Source organism: Heteronotia binoei, chromosome 5 (assembly GCF_032191835.1).
Source record: "Heteronotia binoei isolate CCM8104 ecotype False Entrance Well chromosome 5, APGP_CSIRO_Hbin_v1, whole genome shotgun sequence".
Taxonomy (NCBI): domain Eukaryota; kingdom Metazoa; phylum Chordata; class Lepidosauria; order Squamata; family Gekkonidae; genus Heteronotia; species Heteronotia binoei.
This window is the reverse complement of record NC_083227.1, coordinates 25859457-25865482: the sequence shown is the minus strand read 5'-3', so window position 1 is coordinate 25865482 and position 6026 is coordinate 25859457.

Below are 6026 nucleotides of genomic sequence, written 5' to 3'. Positions count from 1 at the left end.
ACAGTGTAACTTTTTGGCTACTGTGTGAGAGGGTTTGCTGGCCTAGATGGACTGAGAATTCTAAATTCTTAGAATCTCAAATATATATTTTTCCTCTTTGAAGACCAAGGGCCAGTGCAAGCTATCTTTCTCTATATCCATTAGGATTACAGTATCCTTTGCAAGAAGAAAGGTCTGTCATGGGGCTGTAACATCGAAAGTAGTTTGACGGAATATAGGAAGGGAACTTCTGGCCTTGAATTCTTGTGGGTATATTGTAGAACATTGCCCTGCCATAATGTTATGTTGCTGGTCAGTCAATGGCGTTCAGTACTTCTTTTTAGGTGTCCTTTTTGCTACTATATCAGCGGATCCAGAATCAGTTATACAGTAGTTCTGAGTCCAGGACTTTTTTTTGTAACAGGAACTTCTTTCCATATTAGGCCACACCCCCATGATGTAGCCAATCCTCCTGGTGCTTACAGTAGGCCCTGTGCTAAGAGCCCGGTAAGCTCTTGGAGGATTGGCTACATCACAGGGGTGTGGCCTAATATGCAAAGGAGTTCCTGCTACAAAAAAAGCCCTAGTTCTGACCTGCATTATCTGTACCCATTTCTCTCCTTTCTTTCCATCCTCCCACTTTGCCTCATCTCAACCCAATATATGAAGCACTCACTTTGGAGCAAAACCTACAGATTGTCTTTTGTATTCTCCAAAACCATCTTTTTATGGCTCATTCACTGAGGCAGTGAGATTGATCGATACCTCCTATTCCCTCTTGGAAAATGAAGAAGGTTGCAATTTTCCAGGGGGAATTCAGAATAATCTGAAATGGTATCATGATGTGCGTTAAATTTCATGGAGAACAGTCTTATCAATTTTACTAGCCATGTTCCCTAAAGGGAATCTCCACCTCCAGAGGCAGTTAGCCGCTGGATAGCAGTAATAGGAAGCAGAGAGTGTGTATAAATGGGCAGTCTTCGCAGTGGAGGACGGTAAGCAGTGGGGTACCGCAGGGCTCGGTACTGGGTCCCATGCTCTTTAACTTGTTCATAAATGATTTAGAGTTGGGAGTGAGCAGTGAAGTGGCCAAGTTTGCGGATGACACTAAATTGTTCAGGGTGGTGAGAACCAGAGAGGATTGTGAGGAACTCCAAAGGGACCTGTTGAGGCTGGGTGAGTGGGTGTCAACGTGGCAGATGTGGTTCAATGTGGCCAAGTGCAAAGTAATGCACATTGGGGGCCAAGAATCCCAGCTACAAATACAAGTTGATGGGGTGTGAACTGGCAGAGACTGACCAAGAGAGAGATCTTGGGGTCGTGGTAGATAACTCACTGAAAATGTCAAGACAGTGTGCGTTTGCAATAAAAAAGGCCAACACCGTGCTGGGAATTATTACGAAGGGAATTGAAAACAAATCAGCCAGTATCATAATGCCCCTGTATAAATCGATGGTGCAGTCTCATTTGGAGTACTGTGTGCAGTTCTGGTCGCCGCACCTCAAAAAGGATATTATAGCATTGGAGAAAGTCCATAAAAGAGCAACTAGAATGATTAAAGCGCTGGAACACTTTCCCTGTGAAGAAAGGTTGAAACGCTTGGGGCTCTTTAGCTTGGAGAAATGTCGACTGCGGGGTGACATGATAGAGGTTTACAAGATAATGCATGGGATGGACAAAGTAGAGAAAGAAGTACTTTTCTTCCTTTCTCACAATACAAGAACTTGTGGGCATTCGATGAAATTGCTGAGCAGACAGGTTAAAACGGATAAAAGGAAGTACTTCTTCACCCAAAGGGTGATTAACATGTGGAATTCACTGCCACAGGAGGTGGTGGCAGCCACAAGCATAGCCACCTTCAAGAGGGGTTTAGATAAAAATATGGAGCAGAGGTCCATCAGTGGCTATTAGCCACAGTGTGTATATATATACACACAGGACAGCTGATTTCGAAACAGCTGTCCTGGAACCTATTTAGTTTAATATCTTTATAAATGATTTGGATGAAGGGATAGAAGGAATGCTTATTAAATATGTTGTAGATGATACTTTCTAAATTGGGAGGGGTAGCAAATACAGTAGAAGATGGAGTCAGGATACAGGATGATCTTGAAGGGCTTGAAAACTGGGTTAAAACAAAATTAATTTCAATGGGGATAGATATAAAGATCTGCATTTAGGTAGGAAAAATCAAATGCATGATTATCTTGTGGATTAAAACTGGTTGATTAACAAGAAACAGAAAGCCGAGAGGAAGAAAGTTGATGCATTTGATATGAGGCGCTGGAGGTGATTGTGAGTAGTAAGTTTGCCAGCTCTGGATTGCAAAAGAGTTTTTATGAGGGAGGGTGGAGCATGGGGGGAGAGACCTCAGCAGGGTATAATGCCATGACGTTTACTTTCCAAAGGAACCATTTTCTGCAGACATGTTCCTTATTTTCTCCAGTGAATCTAATCTCTGTCAACTGGAAAGCAATTGCAATACCAGGAGATCCCCAGGCCCCACCTGAAGGTTGGCAATGCTGTGCACCCCATCTTCCTGGACTCTCTCCCATCCAAGTTCTGCCTGGGGCTGACCCTAATTCGGTCCCAAGCCGGGACCAGCCCGGGTCAAGCTGGGCTATTCAGACGGCATTTCCTATTACAAACTCTTGGTAGAGTTGGGTGCAGGGAGAGCCAGTTTGGTGTAGTGGACTCTCATCTGGGAGAACCCGGCTTGATTCCCCACGCCTCCATTTGCAGCTGCTGGGGTGGCCTTGGGTCAGCCATAGCTCTCGCAGAAGTTGTCCTTGAAAGGGCAGCTGCTGTGAAAGCTCTCTCAGCCCCACCTACCTCACAGGGTGTCTGCCGTGAGTGAAGAAGATATAGGAGATTGTAAGCCGCTCTGAGACTCTGATTCAGAGAGAACGGCGAGGTATACATCTGCAGTCTTCTCCTTCCAGAGAGCTTTCCCCAGCAAACTGTTTTGGCAATGATTGGGTTAAGGTCAGAAAACATCCTCTTCCTAGAAGGTCGGAGGAAGCAAGAATGGTGAGCAGGAGGTGGGAGGGGGATCCCAAAAGTGGAGGCTTTCCCCCCATCTAACAAGGAAGCCGCTCTGATTCCCCCCCCCCCCCCACACACACTTCTGTGCTGCAGAAACGAGAGAGGAGGGTGCTGGTTTTGGGTGGGGGGGGGACATGCAAGCGGAGGTGAGACCCATTTGTAGGCGGGGAGGGGGAGAGAAGAGAAGGAAGCAGAAGAGCCCCCCACGTGCTTGCTCTGTCCTCCCCTCCCACAGTCAGCCAGGGGGGGTTCTTTAGAGGAGGAGCCTCCTCCCTGGGTATAGTTGCCAGTCTCCAGGTGGGGCATGGAAGGTTGATCTCCAGAGATCGTTTCCTTTGCAGAAAACAGCACCTTTGGAGGCATTGTATGCATTGCATGGCATTGTATTTTGCCGAATTCCCTTTTTTTCCTGAAACTCTCGCCTTCCACCTCAAATCTCCAGGGATTACCCGGGCTGGAGTTGGCAGCTTGCCGACCAGATCTGGGGGAAGGAGGAAAGAGCTCTGCAGCTGTATTCGCCCCTCCCCCCTTTCTAGCAAAGCTTTTTTGCAGCTAATTCTAGTTGTGGTAAGACGTCCTTCCCTCTTCAGTATAAGCCATCCTCTGAACCCTCTGAATTCTCAATTCTTCAGAGTGGTAAAAGGCAGCCCCTGATTCCTCTGTCGACAGGATAGCTCGGCGGTCCCCAACCTTTTTGGCACCAGGGACGGGTTTTGTGGAAGACATTTTTTCCACAGACCGGGATGTGTGTGTGATGGTTTGGGGATGATATAATTGTGCACTTTATTTATATTAGTTTGGTGTGATGGTTAAGTGCATGGACTCTTATCTGGGAGAACCGGGTCTGATTTCTCATTTCTCCACTTGCAGCTGCTGGAAAGGTCTTGGGTCAGCCATAAGTTTCATAGGAGTTGTCCTTGAAAGGGCAGCTTCTGTGAGAGCCCTCTCAGCCCCACCTACATCACAGGAGACACCCTGTTGTGGGAGAGAAAGGTAGAGGAGATAGTGAGCCACTCTGAGATTCGGAGTGGAGGGCAGGATATATATCCAATGTTGTCTTATTATTGCTATTACTACATTGTAATATATAATGAAATAATTAAACAACTCACGGTCCAGTTGTTAACAGGCCACGGAACGGTATTGGGCCACGGACCGGGGGTTGGGGACCCCTGGGGTAGCTGACTCAAGCTTTTCTTCTGCATGATGACTCCTTTTTGGCACCTGGATCATTTTAAAATTGTATTTATTTTACTCCATCTATAGCTTCCCCACCCCCACCCCGTTTCTCTTCATTTGGGACCTAAGCAGTTTATGCCATTCTCCAGTCTTGTGTTTTATTCTCACAACAGACCTGTGAGGTAGGTTGAGCTCAGATGGCATTAGTGGCCCACGGGTGCCCAGGAACCGTAAGTGTTGGAGTGGAGATTCGAACCTGAGTCTCCCAGATTCTAGTCAGACACTCTAATCACAACACCACTCTGACCCTACAGTTGTTTTATTCAGTTCTTTTCCTTGATGGGGTCTGTTTTGTTGCTTCTTTCAGTGAGTAGCCAGCTGTTTGAGTTTGTGTCAGGAAAGTAATTGCATTAACGCTGTTGCTGCTATTTATTGTTATTTAATTTGTATGTACCCCACCTTCCTGCCCAGTAGAAACGCAAAACAGTTTACATCCTTCTCTAATAATTTTATTCTCACAACAACCTTCTGAGCAATACTCTCTTTAAGCTGTGGAGTCTTATGAGCAAAAATTGTACTTCGTGAAGCTACTGGCATTAAAGTTGTGAATTACTGCATAAATTGGTTTGCTCTGGGGCCATTTTTCCAGAGCTAAGACAAAAATGTGTGAGCCAGAGACTAAAAAAACTCTTTGAGCTAGCTCACACTAACTCAGCTTAGAGGGAACGGTGCTTGTGGGGTAGGTTAGGCTGAGTTTCCATGGCATGAATGGGGATTCAAACCCAGGTCTTCCAGTTCCTAGTCCAACACTCTGTGCTAGTAGTTAGTAGCTGTGCTAGTAGTTTTGTATTGTATTTTGATGCTAAATCACACATCAACTAACTTTTAGGTTCTCCTCCCACGGGATGAGGGTTTGCTGTCTATGACTTAGATTGTAAAAACAGTAAAAAGTAAAGTTATATTTTGCATTTCAATAATGGTTGAATATTTTAAACCAAGAATGTCATGTGCAGATTGATTTAATAAATAGTGTTAAAGAATGGATACACATTCACATACACAGGGCCAAAGATGGTCTATTTGCTTCTGTTGATTTTCATTCTTGTTCCAGTATACTCCTCTTATCTCCTGGGAAAAAGGCATTTGATGCTGTTTTAGTAAATCCTAATCTAAGGGTGACCAGACTTGCTTAATGTAAGAATAATAGAATAAATGTCATAGAATAAATGTCAGACGTTTTGAGAGCTACAAGACAGGAAGGAAAGAAGGAAGGAAGGCAAATAAATAGAGAGGGGGAGGGGGAAAGAAAGTAACCTTAACTTTATAATATAGTGCGTTCGATGAATTGAAGAGGCGAGGTGGTAGTGATAATCAGCTCTTTATTAGATGCATCATGGTAAGTGGCTGCTCTACCAAGAATGAAGAATAGGGCCAACTGGCCAACTATATACAACCCTGGATTCCCACGCTAGCATGTTATTGGATCATTCAAACAGGCGGAGACCTGTGTTTGGTGCAGGGCAGCAGGTATTTAGATCCTGCTGCCCATTGTTCCCAAGTCTCCAAACTCCGTTCATATGGTTCCAATGAGCCAGGCAGGAACACCCAATTCAGTTTACCTTCAAGTCCACATACGTAACAAACTTTAAATGCATTCTCCAAACCACCAGGTAGCTTGGCTTGGAGAATTGATTTAAAGAGAGAAATGCCTTCTCCAAGTTGGCCAATGGGGCAGTGGGGCTTCAAGAGCCACACGATATGTGTGGCTCCCAAGCCACAGTTTGACCACCCCTGTCCTATTCTTCTGTTTATCCTTTTCTAGT